General features: G+C 42.6%; 1 long non-coding RNA gene across 1 annotated transcript in view; it reads right to left on the bottom strand.

Annotated features, from left to right (window-relative positions):
* The window catches only part of LOC307217287, a 114,506-nt gene extending 101,095 nt beyond the window's left edge, over positions 1 to 13,411 (bottom strand). Inside the window, exon 1 of the long non-coding RNA XR_013839528.1 lies at positions 13,269 to 13,411. This is a non-coding gene — a long non-coding RNA (uncharacterized lncRNA). The remainder of the gene's footprint in view (positions 1 to 13,268) is intronic.
* Between the last annotated feature and the right edge of the window lie 5,916 nt (positions 13,412 to 19,327).

Raw genomic sequence — 19,327 nt, 5'->3', positions numbered from 1 at the left:
GCACTTCTGTGCATGAGCGAAGCACGATTTAGTGCTTCTGCGCATGCGCCAGCGGCAAAACTCGGAAGTTTAGGGAAGCTTTTAATGTATGTATTTTAATATTCTGTTGGAAGCTGCCCAGAGTGGCTGGGGAAACCCAGCCAGATGGGCGAGGTATAAATAATAAATTATTATTATTATTATTATTATTATTATTATTATTATTATTAAGCCAGGGTGCCCCACTTACACACACACACACACACACACACACACACACAAATCTTACTACAGCCAACTAAAGACAATCAACCACACCCTAGGCCACCCCCAACCTCTCTCACTACCAAGGAAATACAGCAAGCGAATTTAAAGAGAACCCACACAAGTGATGCTGACACAAAACCCCACACATACACTGAATAGAAGAACAGAAGCATTGCTACGTGACCCCACCCCGCTCACCATTTCCCCCTCCTCCTCTTTTCTTCCTAACCTAACACTGTATGCAACACTAATTTCTCACAACAAATGAAACTGATCTGTAGAAAGCACAGCTTGAAAAAAAGAGACAATGCATGTATTTTTGTAAACTAAAAAAATCTTTAATAAGAATATAATTTTAAACGTTAAGCCAGGATTAAGCCTCTACATTTAGTGCTTATTGTGGGATGGCTGCTCCTCATGCATACATATTTTTGCACCATCCACAAAACAGCATGCCAACCCATTTCCCCCATTTAATTTTGGTTTGCCCTGTCCAGGGTAAAACAAAAGTTTTCTAAAAAGTGTGTTGCCCATGACCTGTTTGCAAATGGCAGCTCCTGCCTGGAAGCATCCGTAATCAGCATTCCTAATTGCACAGAAGATCGAGACTTTAAAGTCTTGCCCTTCATGTGTTTACTCAAAATTAAGCCCCACTCATTTTCATGTGAGTGTGAAAAGGACATTAGCCTAAGATTTTAAAAAAATCTTTTACACTATATCAAACAGGAAATAACTTAGTGACATGTTCTAACAATATTTATCTTTTATTAAAATGTTGATAATGAGCAGTGAAGCCTGCTTACTACAAAGTAAACAAAAGATGTAAACTGGAACAGTGTGAATGGCAGGAGATGAAAGTTTTTTGGCAAGGAATAAATGTTTAATATTTGCAATGATCTGGAGTATATGAATGTTGTTGGTCTTGGACTGGGAAGTTATTCTGTAGCTCTTAGCTGTTGTCTGAAATTTAATAAGAAATAAACAAATTTGTTGCGTATCATTTGTCAGTTAAAAGAGCAATTAAGGGTGAATGGGTGATAATTAGTAGTTGGGGAAATCAAGTTAGAAGGAGGCACAATTACATTTCAATGTCTGCATATTATTTTCCTTAGACAGACTTAGGAAAATGAGGTGCCGGATTGATTAACTTTGGCAAGTTTCATTGCCTCTCAAAATAGAATTTCGACCATTTGAAAGCGACAACCAGTCATAGCAAGCAGAAATCATATAGCAAACCAAGAGCCAATGTGGTTAGAGTGCTGTATTTGAACAAGAGGGCCTTAGGTAAAACCCAGCTCAATGCCAGGTGACCTTGAGTAAGCCTCTCTCAGCCAAAACTACCTCACAGGGTTGGAAAGTTAAAATGGTGGACAGAGGAACCATCTATGCTGAGCTCAGTTCCTTGAGCATTCTTTCTATTTACATCAAATCTCAGCTGCCTGAGTAGCTTCTACAGAGTTCCTATTGTTGTTGTTGTTATTGTTATTAATTTCATTTATGAAAACAAAAAGCTAGAACAGTGTAGTGCTATTAATCATAAAGGTCCAGGGAGAGAAAAGAAGAAAGCATATCTGCAAAATTTTGCAAAACAAAAATCCCAAAAGCTTAATAAGGGCAAGGGGAAACACATTAAAAGCAATCAAAAGCCAACGGGAAGATAAACTAACATAAAATTTTTAAAACAAGAACTGGACAAGCTTAGTCTGTTTTCCAAGAGTGGTGATCCCTTAAAACAGAGTAGAAGATGCAATCAGTGGGGTCAAGTGAGAAAGAAGGAAGAGGAGGGTGTTTGTGAATAAATCATTTGCGCGTCGAGGTCCCCAAGCCACCCCAATAACTCACACCACACACATCAATTTTTGTTTAAGGTTTTTGGCATGAATTTGACCACAACTTTATTTAAATACACACACATGAGTGGTTGCTTAGGCATTGGTTACGACTATATGTCCTTGCCCCAGGGACAGAACTGACTTCCGGATTCCAGCAGAAGTCAGGGAAAACAATATTGGGGAGAAAAGAAGCTGGGCATCAGTCCCTCATTTCTCACCCTCATGCCCCCAGGGGCTTGCACGGCCCAAGTCCGATGCCAGGGACAAGGACGAAAAGAATGGCAAGCCCCTGGATTCCTTAAACGGAATTCCCTGTGCACCACCACCATTGGAGGGGTAGGCACTTACCCCTCCACCAACCAATTTGAACCAATGCCTAACCGCCAACCTTACAAGTTGTGACGATTTGCTACGCAGTAGGCAAAAAACCAAATGGCAACAGCCAATCAGCCAAATGGACAAAATTCCTACCAGGCCCCTGCCTCAAAAGCAGATGACCCCATGACAGGCATAGCAAGGTCAGAAAGCAATGAACACACCCCCCCCTTTTTCAGGGAGGGTGGGCAGGTGATGTGGTGCACGCAGCCCAAGAGAAAGCCCCAAGCTGCGTGCCCTGTATTTAAGCCCTCTGACCCCTCCCACCAATTTGCAACATAACAAACTCCCCAGCAACACACTTTTGCCCAATCACAGCTCGTGGCCTTTAACCAAACAACAGTGGGTTGGCTGTAGGCCCCCACCGCAACACATGCTCTCAGTGTGACGCGGCAGCTAAAAAAGCCAATGCAATTCTGGGCTGCATCAATAGGAGTATAGCATCTAGATCAAGGGAAGTAATAGTGCCACTGTATTCTGCTCTGGTCAGACCTCACCTGGAGTACTGTGTCTAGTTCTGGGCACCACAGTTCAAGAAGGACACTGACAAACTGGAACGTGTCCAGAGGAGGGCAACCAAAATGGTCAAAGGCCTGGAAACGATGCCTTATTAGGAACGGCTAAGGGAGCTGGGCATGTTTAGCCTGGAGAAGAGGAGGTTAAGGGGTGATATGATAGCCATGTTCAAATATATAAAAGGATGTCACATAGAGGAGGGAGAAAGGTTGTTTTCTGCTGCTCCAGAGAAGCGGACACGGAGCAATGGATCCAAACTACAAGAAAGAAGATTCCACCTAAACATTAGGAAGAACTTCCTGACAGTAAGAGCTGTTTGACAGTGGAATTTGCTGCCAAGGAGTGTGGTGGAGTCTCCTTCTTTGGAGGTCTTTAAGCAGAGGCTTGACAACCATATGTCAGGAGTGCTCTGATGGTGTTTCCTGCTTGGCAGGGGGTTGGACTCGATGGCCCTTGTGGTCTCTTCCAACTCTATGATTCTATTCTATGGTTATGGAGAACACGCTGTAGAAAAATATCCCTCTAAGGCATTATCAAACCATCCAGTTACTGTATTTGTCCAGGTTTTAAAACATGAGCTGAGTAAGTTGCCCTTGGCTCACAATGGATTGTCAAGGAGGTTGTTCCGTTCTCAGCCGCTTTCCTGCCACTGTAATGTAGAAAGCTGCCTTATAACAAGTCAGACTATTGTTGCATCCAGCTCAGTATTGTTTACATTGCGTCATTCCAAACACCATTTAGATGTTGCAAATAGGTTGTTATCAATAGGTTTCTTTGCTCTTTCATTTACCAGATTTCCCCCAGGAAGGTAAATCTGGATTATATTTTGTGGGGGGGCAGGGGGATATACAGATTGACAGGTCTCCAAAGTTTCAGACAGGAACATTTGTCAGCCCCACCTAAAGCCTGCAAGAATGAACCCTGAGACCTTTTGCTAGTGCTCTGCTTCTATCAAGTGCTGCAGTGCCTACAAATCCCCATTTGAAATTAAGGTCTACGCATGACTACACAGTTCACAGTGTTCATTCACCACTGAGGAGATAGCAGATCCAGCCTCCAAGGAATGTGCTGCTGCAGGTGATGCATTCCTTGGAAGATGAATCTGCTGCCCCATGGTTCCTGCTGCCTGAGGCAGTTGTCTCACCTTGCTTCATGGACAAGCCAGACCTGCTATCTGCTGGGAGCCTGAAGGGCCCTGCCCTGTTTTTCTCCACCTGGCTTGGGGCGGGGCCTGACAGGCTCCATAAAGGACTGCTGCTGCTGCCACTGCTGGGGAAAGAGAACTCCATTTTTTTTTAAATGCTTTTATTTTTTATCTATGTCATTTTAAATTGTGATTGATATTAATGCTGTATTCTTAGTTTTAGATTTTATGATTTACAGTGGTGCCTCGGGTTAAGAACTTAATTCATTCCGGAGGTCCGTTCTTAACCTGAAACTGTTCTTAACCTGAGGTACCACTTTAGCTAATGTTTAGCTAATATTAAGATAAGGGATTAAGATAAAAATAAAGAGGGAAAGGATTTGCTGAGTTAACCAATTGAACTGGAATACAAAAAAGGGAGGTGTGGGGAGGTCAGCGAAACAAGTAAATGAAAGATAAGTTATGGAATGATGGATTTACTTTTAATTGTTTTTATTTTTTTTCTTGCCTTTGTAACCTTTTTTGAAATTTCAATAAATATTATATATATACAAAAGAGAACTCCATTTTTTTAAAAAAAAGCTTTTATTTTTTATCTATGTCATTTTAAATTGTGATTGATATTAATGCTGTATTCTTAGTTTTAGATTTTATGATTTACAGTGGTGCCTCGGGTTAAGAACTTAATTCATTCCGGAGGTCCGTTCTTAACCTGAAACTGTTCTTAACCTGAGGTACCACTTTAGCTAATGGGGCCTCGCACTGCCGCCACTGTGCGATTTCTGTTCTCATCGTGAAGCAAAGTTCTTAACCCGAGGTACTATTTCTGGGCATCTGTAACCCAAGATACCACTGTATGTGGAAAGGGTTTACATTTGGCTGTGTACTTTTTGATGTTTTACTGTTTATGACTCTTGTTATGTTGGTAATTATGTAAATCTTGCCATGTTGTAAGCTGCCTTGAGCATTGTTTTAACTATGTAAAGGCGGCATACAAATAAAATGATGATGATGATGATGATAAAGCCCAGTTCCTCGGAGTTAAGCATACTTCTACTAATCGGAGCTCTGTCCTAGATTGATGACAGCATCATTTTAGTTCCCATGCATGCATGTACACACACACACACACTCATTTAGCTCAACCTTAGCAAGGAATTGCTTCCATTCAGTGAAAACAACCACCGCAAGAACACACTGCATGGCCGGCTTTGGTTTCTTGGCAAAAGCACAGATATGTTGTAATATGCTGACTCTGTGTTTCTGCCGTTGTTTAGAAATTGCTATGGATTCCTGGTGATGGCAATAATCCTAGCGTGCATTATGGCAATCAAGTTGTATGCCAAATGGCAATCTTCAGAGCTCCTTGCCAGCTTCTTTACCTCTTGGATTTGCTGGCACCTCTAATCTCCGCTTGCAGCATGGTGGGCAAAGGGATGATTTAGTGCTTCCTAGGTCGCCTTGACCTCACCCCTGCTCCCAGCTTGCAAGAAAACACACACACCTCTCAGACTTTGTGGATAGCTTGATTTAGTGCTCCTTTTCATCTTAGGAGTCAGTGCAAGAATGAGCCTTAGGAATGAACACCTGCCTTGCATCTCCACACAAGATGCTTCCACACAGCAGTTTATTGCTCACTATGGGATGTGAAATAGGGGGTGACATTTTGGTGAGGGTGTCGCCATGCGGAGGCTAGGAAAAACTTGCATGCACCACAGCAAAATGACAAATAAACAAACTGGAGAGGATTCAAAAGTACAAAGCGTTGAGGAATGTAAACAGAAATGCCAAACATTTGGCCAAGGGATGAGATTAACAGGGAGAAAAAGAGAGCAGTTGTTGAGAGACGACAGTTTCCAAATATTTAATTAACCCCTGGAAGAAAGCGAGGGATATGGAGCAGCCTCTCTGTGTAGGCAGTTTATCATGGGTGGGTAGTTTATGTGTAAGGTCATTGTGTGCTTTTCTTTCTCTTTCTTTCTTTCTTTCTTTCTTTCTTTCTTTCTTTCTTTCTTTCCAAAAGGTATTATGCTAGAGCACAGCATTCAATCATGCTTCCTGGTGTGTATATGGGTTGAAATGCATATACATAAGATTGACTCAGTCACGTAATCCTCATTTTTGTTTTTTAAAAGGGGGCGGAATTATAAAGGGGTTCTAATTCTAACTAGGGCTGTGCTGCTACCCAGAATTTTTTCCACTTCATTTTTCTAATCCCAACCACCCCCTTCCCCTCTGCCGGAGCTTTGAGTGTGCATGTGTATGTGTGCATTTGTGTTCTCGCCACTTGGGGGAAATTAGATATCACTGAGTGTAAGGCAGTACTCTTCCTGCAGTTTTTTCTCTCTTCCAAATGCAATGCGCACCACATGCCAAAATAAGTTGTTCCTTCATTGCCAGCGCTATTTAAAGCATGAACACGAAGATCCTGTATTCTTGACTGTTTATAGCCAAATCACAATATCTAATATCTCCAAATATTTACTCTGTGTTCGTCCTAACGAGTTCCCTAACAAATATTTTGCAGGTGCTATACGATTCCAAAGTTAAATTCATTTGCAGGTCTTCCGTGCTCCAACTTCCGAGTGGGAGCCATTATTTCAGGGTTCCTATATGCTGAGTGTAAGCACTCGGATTCCATTTCTAACATTTGATCTGGAGAACTCTCTGTGCAATGTAACTCAAGCCTTCTGCCTCCTTCCTATTCCCTGATGACAGAGTAATTGGAGCACAGGGGTTCTTTCACGAGCTTTTGCATTTGGCTGAGTGAGAGCACCCATGATATCATGGTACAATCTGAAGTGCAGGAGCTCCATCATGATGACAGCTCCCATAGTCACACCCCCAGGCACAGGCAGCTCTGTTCCCATCACTGATTGGCCAGGAAGTTCACTGGGCAGCCGTCGGCTAGTCGCTGGTAGCCTATCCCACAGCATTGGTAGGATTCAATAGAGTCATGCACACCTTGAACTCAGCAGAGCGAAGAGGGAATACATATGTGAACAACACTAAAATGCACAGCTTGGTGTTTTACAGTGGACGCTCGGGTTGCGAACGTGATCCGGGCGGGAAGCATGTTCGCAACCTGCAGTGACGCATCTGCGCACATGTGGGTCACAATTCAGTGCTTCTATGCATGCACAAAGCACAATCTAGTCTTCTGCGCATGCGCAAGTGCTGAAACCCGGAAGTAACCTGTTCCGGCACTTCCAGGTTCAGCGCAGTGTGCAACCTGAAATAGCGCAACTTGAAGCGTCTGTAATCCGAGGTATGACTGTACTTATTATGAGGCTTTTTTAAAAGTAGTCTGTAGACTGTAGAGCACAAGAACATAAGAAAAGGCCTGTAGGATCAGACCGAAACTCCAGTTGATCCTGTGTCCTTTTCTCACAATAGGCAACCAGGATCTGAATACAGTGGTACCTCGGGTTAAGAACTTAATTCATTCTGGAGGTCTATTCTTAACCTGAAACTGTTCTTAACCTGAGGTACCACTTTAGCTAATGGGGCCTCCCGCTGCTGCCGCACGATTTCTGTTCTCATCCTGAGGTAAAGTTCTTAACCCGAGGTAATGTTTCTGGGTTAGCGGAGTCTGTAACCTGAAGCGTCTGTAACCTGAAGCGCCTGTAACCCGAGGTACCACTGTACAAGGGAAATCTCCCCACATGTAATACCCAACTGGTATTCAAAAGCAAACTGCCTCCAACAGTGGAGGCAGAACAAAGCTCAGCTATTGGGCCTGTTCTGAATACCCCAACAGCCTTCTTCATTGGGTGGCTCTGAGTTCTAATATTAAGCGAAGGCAAAGAGAGAGTGCCATTTTCTAACATATTGTTATCTTACTGGGAAGTTGGTTTGGATGATGGCTAAGAGTCCCAACCCAGTCTGTAAGATGAGAGTCTTTAGTAGAAGGGACCACCAAACTGGTCAGAGGTAATTAGATATCACTGAGTGTAAGGCAGTACTCTTCCTGCATCTTTGTCAAGGTAATGGGCCTGGCCAAGTCTGCCAGGAATCCGTTTACATGTCTAAAGAGCTGCTCAAGTACAGAGCTGTTGCCATAGAGAGAACTGACTGGTGATGTTCTTTCAGGAGGGGTTAAGCCTGCCACCCCGCATCATCTGGCTGGAGACCATGCCCTCAGTAGGTGGGAGAACAATAGTGCCAGAGATAGCCCTTCTGAAGCTGGGAGCTGAAAAGACACAGACATGGAGCTTGCTTCCTGTGCTGAGACCAGAACAGCTATGGCTTTGGGGGATCTTCCTTGAAACCTAATGAGGAAGCAAGATCTGTTGGAGTCTTAATGCCGTGAGCCCCTCCATCCTATGCTTAGGTTGTATAGACAGTTAAGACCAGGGGTCAGCAAGTGAACTCGCCTGGGCCAGTTCACTCCAGTGGAGATCCCTCATGCGCACACCCGCAATTTCCAGTGTCTGCACAGACACGATTTCTGGAAGTGAGTCCCCAGGCCGCACTGTGCTAGTTTGGCGCAGCACACAGGGACTCACTGAGTGGGCAGCTCGGTTCGGGGGTGGCTCATGGGTCAGTTAAATGACCCCTGTGGGCCACTTGTGGGCCATGGGCCTCAGGTTGCCTACCCCTGGTTAAGACATTCAATCTCCAGTAATGCCCATTCTAAGGAAACAGAACCTAGGGGGCTAGAATCCCTGAAGTCTATCACTGCTCAGATATCGGGGTGCACACAACAATATATTTCCTGCAATATATTGCACAACATTTTTTACTGCAAAGAACAGACATCTTAATGTCTTTGGACACAGGAAAGTTTTCCACTGGGTAAATGGATGAATACTGCTTGTCTTGTATTCTAGCCCACCCACCAAGCTTACCTCAAAGCTTACCCCCCCACCCCACCCCAACATTCCTGCTCTACTACACTACAGGGGCATCTGGTTTTACCTTGCTTCCACTGTGCAATGCATAAAGAACGTGCCACGGCCTCTGCTTCTCTGTAACATGCCACTCTGTATATCTGTGAATTGGCCACCTGTCACTGTGCCATTACAGAATCCCGATGGCATTAGCCGAAGCAACATAAATAGATAAAAACAAGATGCAACTCTAGGTGCCCTGTTACAAAACATCAATGGCATCTTAAGAAAATGTCACGGCATAAAGAAGTCCTGCAGAATCAAGCCGTGATCAAGGGTCCAGTGTGGCTTTATTTATATACTGCATCCCGTACTGTATGTTCAAATTGTCATGTGCCAGAAAAGTGCAGATCAGTTACCTGCGTGCATTGGTGATATTGGTTTATTCTGAATGCTCTCAGCTTGCGTGTTTTAGGCTGCTATAAGGCAGCTCCTGCCAACCTAGCAGTTTGAAAACACATCAAAGTGCAAGTAGATAAATAGGTACAGCTCCAGTGGGAAGGTAAACGGTGTTTCCATGCGCTGCTCTGGTTTCACCAGAAGCAGCTTAGTCATACTGGCCACATGACCCGGAAAAACTGTCTATGGACAAATGTCAGCTCCCTCGGCCAATAAAGCAAGATGAGTGCCGCAACCCCAGAGTTGTTCGCGACTGGACTTAACTGTCAGGGGTTCTTTACCTTTTTTTAAGGCAGCTTCCTACATCTGTGTATTCTCAGATTGCTCAGTTTCAGTCTGCTGCCTGTATCACAGCCCTTCCTACTGGACCAGAGGAGATGACCTCTTTCTTTCTTTCTTTCTTTCTTTCTTTCTTTCTTTCTTTCTTTCTCTCTCTCTCTCTTTCTCTCTTTCTCTCTTTCTCTCTTTCTCTCTTTCTCTCTTTCTTTCTTCTCATTTGTCTTTACAATCAATTTTTACAGACCATGCACAACCTTTTTAATTGCTGGATGCTTGACAGAGTGTCCAGTGGCCTGAGCCAGCTCAACTAATTTTACCATATTTATTTCTGTGAAAGCACATGCAAATGAACCGAGAGTGCATTCACTCTGGAATGAGGTGCACCCTGGTGAATCGGAGCTGTGTTTACTTCCCGGCTCTCCCAAGAAACTGTTACCTTGGCAACTGCTGCAGCAATTGGGACGAGCTGTCCAGCATTTCCGATGGCACACAGAATATTGTCATCCATCTTTTCTTCATGTTTTGGTTGTTATAGAAGGAAAGCTTGGGCGGGTGTGTGTTACACAATGAAGATAAGTGCCTCTGTGTGACGCCTTATATGTAAGTCTTTGCTCATTTCTTCCACACACCTGTCACTGCCATCTCATTCATTCAAGTTTCTGGCTTCCCTTATCGACTTACTGTGTCTTGATGTTGTTCATACGTCTCAAAGTCTTGATCTTCTAGCATATGTTCAAGGGAAGTAGTTCTAATTCACGTTCATCCAGCCCAATAAGGAGCTGCCTCAGTTCATTCTTAAATGAACTAGCTCAGTTCATGTCCATCCACATGAACTTTTTAGTTCGTGAAATGTTCACCCTTGGCGGAAAAAAATCTGCAGCTTTAACTTTTAAAAAGCACATTTTTTTAACTTGGGAAAATCACGGTCACTTACAATGCAATACTTACCATGTCTTCTCATGGTAAGTTATATTGACTTCCATGGAATTTACACCCAAATAAGTAGGGACGCAGGTGGTGCTGTGGTCTAAACCACTGAGCCTAGGGCTCACCAATCAGATCGGCGGTTCAAATCCCCACGACGGGGTGAGCTCCCATTGCTCGGTCCCAGCTCCTGCCAACCTAGCAGTTCGAAAGCACAAAAGTGCAAGTAGATAAATAGATACCACTCCGGCGGAAAGGTAAACGGCATTTCCATGCGCTGCTCTGGTTTCACCAGAAGCAGCTTAGTCATGCTGGCCCCATGACCCGGAAAAACTGTCTGCAGACAAACGTCAACTCCCTCGGCCAGTAAAGCAAGATGAGTGCCACAACTCCAGAGTCATTTGCGACTGGACTTAACTGTCAGGGGTCCTTTACCTTTTACAAAGTAGGGTTAGGATTGCAACCTCAGGAAGGGATCAAAAGCTGGATTGGACCAATGATCTCTCTTTTTTTTTTTTAAATGATATTTATTGAAGTTTCAAATAAACACATATAAACAAAAACACAAACAACAATAAAAACATACATAAACCAACGAACAAAACAAAAACAAGTATATATTCAAACCTTATTTTCTAAAACCTAATTTCACCGACTTCCTCACACCTCCCCCTTCTGTATTCTAATCTCATTTATCTTATCAGCAAATCCATTCCCATTTTTCCCATAGTTTTTGATAATTCTATTCATTTTCCTTAATCAACGCCCCTGCAAACCACTAATTTTTAAACCCATATCTTTTTAGTCTTCATTGATTTTATAATGTTTATTAAGATAGTCTTTGAACTTCTTCCAATCTTCTTCCACTGTCTCTTTGTCCTGGTCTCGGATTCTGCCAGTCATCTCTGCCAGTCCCATATAGTCTGTCATCTTCATCTGCCAAGGACCAAAAGCCTTCCTGAGCTTGCAGAAGATGTTTTGCTACTTTAGATGTAAACGGAATCGGATTTTTTTCCTACCCCTACATGAAACCGTGGGTTGTGTATGTTGACTTCATTGCCCATCTCCAACTTATACGTGGATATATTATCGATACACCAGTATAGTTCTCTGCTGCTTTGAACTGCACTTGAATTTGTTGCTACAGCACAGTTTGGGATTTTGGGCCTCCACCACCGAAGGCCTCTTTGGGAAGGCAGAACAGTTAGGCAGTTTCTGGGATTCAAGTCTTTGTTTTCCAAGAACACCTGGGCCACAATAAGGTGAGTGCTAAAAATGGGTCCCGCCCTTCTTCTCTTCAAGCCAGTCCTGCCAACATCATTGAGTGGGGCAATTGCAAAGCAGCTGGGGTGTGGAGCACATCCTAAGATGATCTATGATGTATCCTCCCTCTTGTTAATTTTGGCACAGTGATTTGTGCTTGTAATTAGTTATGTATCATACTCACAGCTGGTGTGCTCTCTACCTCAGGAGAGGCTGACCCACATGACTCTCTCACTCATATTGTTGGCTCCTCAAGAAATTCTGCAAGGTGGGTGGAGTAATTAAATCAATAACCTTAGATCAAATGAACTTGCTGGCATTTCTTCAAGGCAGATCTCCTCATCTTTAAGTGCATATTAACTCCATAATAGATGAAGAAGACACAAGTGGAAGCTGAATCTGAGTACAACCGAGGCACAGACACACAAGCAGCCACTTCTTATCCATCATGTGGTGACTTTACTATCACACCATACAGAATGCAGTTGGTGGTGCACTTTCTGGCTGAAGAGCTGATCACTGAAACCTACAGTTACTTTCAGAACTCTTCCAGAAATAATCACTTGTGGGGGCAGTTTGACAGAACCAGGGCCAGATTTAGGTTTGACGAGGCCTTAAGCTACTGATGGTAATGGGGGCCTTGATATGTCCAGCTGTCCTTTGTCAACAACAAATTGTTGCTGTTTTTTTGTGTTGAATATATGCTATATGGTAATTTAGGGACCTAATAGGTATCTAAAGCCATTTGCACATAACAAAATATGTATTTTACCAAAGTAATTGTTGAACTGAAATACAATTAAGAAAACGTATATAAATAGTGAAATAATTATTAAGCTCTAACTTAAAATGATTGGGGGGGGGCATTACTTACATCATAGGAGTCTACACAACACAAAACACTGTTGCTGTGTGTAGGTTTTATTTTATTTGTTTTTTATCTTATATTTTGGAAATGTACATACAGTTGTTGTTGTTGTTTTTTTTGGGGGGGGGCAAGAGAGTAGAGCCCTAAGCTATAGCTTGTTTAGCTTATATGTAAATCTGGCACTGGACAGAACTGTCGTTTCAGAAAAGGCAGAGTTCACTTTTAAATATGAACTGAATCTCTCATCCTACCTTAGTTGCGCTGGAGGGGAGCAGGGAAGGTGGACTCACCAATCAGCTTGCAGAAATAGAGTTCACACTTTGGACCCTTCCAACAATTGCCAATATGCTTCCTCAATAATTCCTTGGGAATTATAGGGATAGAACGACTGGGAGCCAGTGTGGTGTAGTGGTTAAGAGCAGTAGTCACATAATCTGGGGAACCGGGTTTGCGTCCCTGCTCCTCCACATGCAGCTGCTGGGTGACCTTGGGCTAGTCACACTTCTCTGAAGTCTCTCAGCCTCACTCACCTCACAGAGTGTTTGTTGTGGGGGAGGAAGGGAAAGGAGAATGTTAGCCGCTTTGAGACTCCTTCGGGTAGCGATAAAGCGGGATATCAAATCCAAACTACTCCTCTTCTTCTTCTTCTTCTTCTTCTTCTTCTTCTTCTTCTTCTTCTTCTAAATTGTATAGAAATTCATTCATGCATGTGGCTACAGTGGCAATAATGCTACTTGCTCAAAAATGGAAAGAAGAAGTCATCCCAGCAAAGGAAGAATGGATACAAAAACTTATGGAATATGCCGAAATGGCGATACTTACCGGAAGAATAAGAAATCAAGATAACAAACTTTTAATAAAAGAATGCAAATGGTTTATTGAATATTTATAGATAAAAACATTGGCAGGATTATTGTAATAACCTGCAGTTACATAAAAGTATATATATATAAAGAAGATAAATAAATAAGTTAAGTTAATTTGGATATGCAGAAGATATTAAAAATAAATTTAAGGAACCAAACTGCAGAAAGAGGGGGAAGGAAGTCAAGTTTTAAAATGTCAAAATGATTGTAAAATCAGTGAAATGTATATATCTGAAAAGTATAAATGTTTTTTTTTTAAAAAAAAATGCTTCCTCAAGTTTGCAATGTTGGGGGAGAATTTTGGTCGGCCCTATCTCCTATTATGTTTGGGGTTATTGGGGGGGGGCGGTTGCTCAAATCTTTAAGCTCTTTCCTGCTTTTTGATCCATCTTGTGCCACTCATCAGTTCTCAGAATCTGCCATTTAACTATTGCTTGCAATCCTTTGCTTACGTTTGGCAGCCACATCCTAGAGTGAGTGAAGAAAGTTTAAGTTCTCCATTCTCTCTTGAATTGTGTTAAGAATTAAATAATAATTACATGCCATTTTGGAAAGTAAGGGGCATATAAATTTATTGTTTTTATTTTAATAATAATAATAATAATAATAATAATAATAATAATGTGTAAAAGTGGTGTTTTCCCCTCTGAAATCTGAGTCTCTTCTGTGGTTTTCCACCTGTCCTTAACTTTTTAAACAGATGATTACTTTTTTAAAAAAACTTATTTGATCCAGGCATAAAATCCATCATACTAAAAAGAGATTTTAAAAATCATTTAAACACCAGATCAGTTAAATTAGAGCACTAAAAATTACATTTGATTATAGTAATACCAAAGTAAATGAAGGCAGACAATTTTCCTCCCTAACATGTCGTTTTGGATGAACTTTCTACTAACAATGATCCTGGTTTAAGTGTTTAAACAGGCATGTGCTATCATCAAAAGTGGAGTTAGAATAACACATTTTAAAGAGTTTGGTTGCATCCAATTTAATGTTTTCCACAATCTTTTATGGCCCAACTCATTGGTCCGTCTTTTCAATTTCTGACCTTTAAGGCTCTTGTTCAAATTTATTTCATTTACAATACATTGTCATCAGTGACCTAATTTAATTAAGAAATGCTGCAAAATGCAGGAGGGCCACCTGGAGAACCACAGATTTCGCTTTCAGTCTTTTGGAGGTCTGAGTCATTGTGTTCCTCTTGATGACAGAAAGTCCATCAATCTTGTTCTAACATCTCTCAGCAACCCCCTCCCATTCCATGCCGCAGTATGACCCCTGAGTTCCACTCATTTTTAACAATACCACTTGCATACCGTCTGGTTCAAATGTATTGTATATAAGCTCACAGGTGTCTCCCTCTCTGAGCTCAGTTAACCTCTAGGCTACTCAGAGAATCCCAAATCAACCCCAAGGCAAACAACCTACATAATGGAGCCAAAGCAGTCTATGGCTTTTATCAACAGTCCACTCCAAAGCAGGATAAGGCCCAGAGCATGCAAAAAATTTTACACATCACTTGGGAAAACCGGTAAACTAATATCAGTCTACTGGAAGAAGCAAAGATCACCAGTGTTGAAGCAGTGATTCTTCAACACCAACTTCGTTGGACTGGTCATGTTGTGCGGATGCCTGATGATCGTCTTCCAAAGCAACTACTCTATTCCAATGCTGGTGGTCAACAAAACAGGTTTAAAGACTGTCTCAAGTCAAATCTAAAAAAATGTAGTATAAACACTGACAACTGGAAAACAATGGTCTGCGACGCTCCAGTTGGATAATAGCCTTCACCAAAGGTGTCATGGGATTTGAAGACACTCGAACTCAGGACGTAAGGGAGAAATGTGCTAAGAGGAAGGCACGCTTGGCAAATCCACACCGTGATCAACTTCTGCCCGGAAACCAATGTCCCCACTGTGGAAGAACGTGTGGATCCAGAATTGGCCTCTACAGTCACTAACGGACTCGTTGTTAAAACTGTGTTTATGGAAGACAATTTTACTCAGCTACGAGTGATTGCCAAAGAAGAAGAAGAAAACATGGGGGGGGGGGAGACCCACTTGGAAGCAAACCTTCTGCTCCCCTAACTGAACAAAAGTAAGTTTTAACTTTTCCTTGTTTATATTCATCACCACGTATATATTTTTTTCCTCTAATGAAGTGACTGAAAAGCTATGGGCTGGAAATTTTTGAGGACTAATCTAAATTCAGGGCCTCAATGCTGCAATTGTGGCCTGTCATGAAAAGCCTCCCCCTACAGACTCCAAGTTCAGATAATTCTTCTCCTCATTTTTGTGTCTTAGGAACACAGGAAACTGCCACACCCTAAGCCAAACCTATTGGAGCACTCAAGAGCTGTGGTTGCTGAAATTTTTCGGAATACTGCCTGCTGCTTCCTTCTTCCCTGGGACCTACTGCTTCTCCTGCATATCTTCACTATTTTGTTATTTCATGTATATACTGCTTCATATTTAAAGAGAAATTGTGTCCTCCCTAAAAGAGGGCACATGTTGCGATGAGATCTGGAGACTGGCCTCTTGGTTGTGCGTGGGTCCATTGGATAGCCACAACACCCGATTGGTAGGTCCCTCTATGCTGGGTTTCAATCTGGCCAATGGGGTTGCAGTCTAAAAGGATTGACAAAAGGTAACACTGTCACAGAGCAAAATTTATTTTGGTAGCTCATCACTGTTGGAGGGTTCAGTTATGCAAGCAGCCCAGAACATTAAGCTGTGCACAAGAAACTGGAAATATTCCAAGCTACCAAAAAAACCCCATTATTTTTATTTATAGAGTGTGCACAATATTGAATGAATTAAAAATATATGTGCTATTGCACCCTTAGAATCATTCCCTCGATTCTGTGGTTGCTTCTTGCTTATGCTTTGTTAATCATAACTGTGCATGAGGCATTTTGAGACAATCTGATATAACTTGATGTCAGCTATCCACTAACCGTTTTGCTTGCCAGCTAAAATACTTTTGGGGAAATACTCATGATTTTCTGGTTAAAGAGTCTGTGACATTCTAACAACCGGTTTTTAAAACCACCTGCTACTATAATGGATGCTCTGGGGTAAAGGATGGATTCAACAGCGACGAAGCACTAAGAATCGAGACCCATGGATCCAAAAATAGCTATCACATTTTTTTCACATCTACTCATGCTCAGACTCATGTATATACCAATTTAGGTCCCAAAGTCAGAATCATGGCATCTTGTTAAGATTTATGCTTCTGAAAATTTGGCACGCGCAGTCGATTTCTCCTTCCAAGTTCTTTTGGTGTGATTTATTTTTCCTCAAATTAAAAAGGGAAGATTCCGTCTGCATGAATTAATTCATCTCTGCCATGTCCACAAGCCTTAGGGTGAAGGATATATAAAGATTTACATATCATTGGCAGCCTGATCAGTTTCTAAAATGGTATATCAGTGCATTAATTCAGTCATCCCAACTACAAAAGTAGCCATGTTGGAAGTGAAAACCTGAATAAATGTCGCTAATGTTGAGACTTCCAGACCAAGCTAAACTTTCTTTTAAATATGCACCTGAAACCTTCGTACCTGAAAATAATTGGCTTCTTCAGTGAGGAAACAATGCTTGTATTCTTGGAGAGTTGGCTAATTGTGCTAAAAATATGTCCAGCATGGTGTCTCTGATTAAAAATCACAGAGACCTGAGTTCAAATCCCCACTTAATTATGAAATTCAATGGGTGCCCTTCATGGGGTCAGTCACTATCTCTCAGGTTTAACCTACTTTATGGGGTTGTTGTGAGCAGGGCAGAATGGGGGGTGGGACAGGTGGGCCAATGATTTTGAGGGGGCTACACGAGTTCCCCTGGTAGAGGCAAGGGGAGAGAGATCCTTTGGTAAACATTATTGAAATGAGGCCTACATTTGCTACCTGGCCTGAGCCTATTACCAACTTTGCATGGCCCCAGTTGTGATGATAAGAAGGATGAGGAAGAAGAGAACCATGCACAGTGGAAGAAGGGTAGATTACAAATGCAATAAATAGACAAAGTTCTGCTAGTCATCTTCCTCCGCTGGAACACTTCAAGTAAATGACAGTGCTTGTTAGTAGCTTGTGGTATCACTGGGGATGGACATGGGAGTGGAATTGTTCAGAAGGTGTTTTCTGAAGGAGTAGGCTCACCTGGAGCTACTAATTAATGCTGTTTCATCTCCCTCCCCTCCAGGGAATATAAGATGTGAGTCTTTGGCACAAGCACACTTGCTCTGTGGCTCTCAACTGGGGGAAGTAAGCTGGTGAGGAAAACAAACAGCAGCCAGAGCGTCAAAAATCACCACCAGTCAGATCACAGAGGGCTGCCATCGCATCAGACTCCCCCAGAAGGTGGTGGAGAAATTTTTTCTTGGAGAAATTTTAAGGAGAGCTTGGATGGCCATCTGTCATGGATGCTTTAGTTGAGATTCCTGCACTGCAGTCTTGCACCCAGGATCCTCCGCTTACCAGTTTCCCAAACCTAGACAGCATCTTAAAAAGCAGCGACATCACCTTGCCAACAAAGGTCTGTATAGTTAAAGCTTTGGTTTTCCCAGTAGTGATGTATGGAAGTGAGAGCTGGACCATAAAGAAGGCTGATTGCTGAAGAATTGATGCTTTTGAATTATGGTGCTGGAGGAGACTCTTGAGAGTCCCATGGACTGCAAGAAGATCAAACCTATCCATTCTGAAGGAAATCAGCCCGGAGTGCTCACTGGAAGGACAGATCGTGAAGCTGAGGCTCCAATACTTTGGCCACCTCATGAGAAGAGAAGACTCCCCGGAAAAGACCCTGATGTTGGGAAAGATGGAGGGCACAAGGAGAAGGGGACGACAGAGGACAAGATGGCTAGACAGTGTTGTCGAAGCTACCAGCATGAGTTTAACCAAACTGCGGGAGGCAGTGGAAGACAGGAGTGCCTGGCGTGCTCTGGTCCATGGGGTCACAAAGAGTCGGACACGACTAAACGACTAAACAACAACAACAACGCAGCAACAGAAGTAGAAACAAGGAAGTTTTATTTCAGAAATTAAAGGCACAGCGGAATAATTTTCCAAAGGCTGAGCCCCTTGAAAAGGGCAGTTCAGGCTTATATGCTCTTACGTTATTAGCATTCTCCTCCCCTTTGCAGTGTTTTTTTTTAATCCAATCATCACAGGCTACTCCCTTCTTGTTACTCTTATATGGCATTCCCTTGGCATATTGTTTCAGCCCTTCGCAACCTTAGCTGCTGCCTATGTAAGGCACATGCTTAGTTTACTGCAAGTGAGTGTTCTAGCGCACATGACCAACTTCAATAGAGGAGGGGTACATTTCTTTCAGGACATTACCACAGCAGGAATGACACTCAGGTTCCCTTCCAACGCTACAATGCTACAATTTGTCAATATCTGAGCTGGGCATCAGGAGTAGGGGAGTGGGAATAGAGGAATTTGCAGCACCTGCCCTCCACTTTTTGAGTTTTACCAGTCCCAGTGCTCAGCACTGTCCTGGTAGCAAAGGACCGCTGGCGAAGGTGTCAGACTGTCCACTTCTGCCCACAGAGCTGCAGAGAGCCATTGTAGCTTGGGGCATACCAGTCAATAAAACACCAGTATGGAGGGATGTGATTGTACGTGGGCTGAATTATCATTTCCATGAGCACAGAATGTGTGCCATACACTCTGACCAGCTCTGAAAATGAATAACTTTCTAGAATGAGCAGATAAG

This window comes from Podarcis cretensis, assembly GCF_951804945.1.
Source record: "Podarcis cretensis genome assembly, chromosome: 5".
Classification (NCBI taxonomy): domain Eukaryota; kingdom Metazoa; phylum Chordata; class Lepidosauria; order Squamata; family Lacertidae; genus Podarcis; species Podarcis cretensis.
This window is presented reverse-complemented; position numbering and strand designations above follow the sequence as displayed.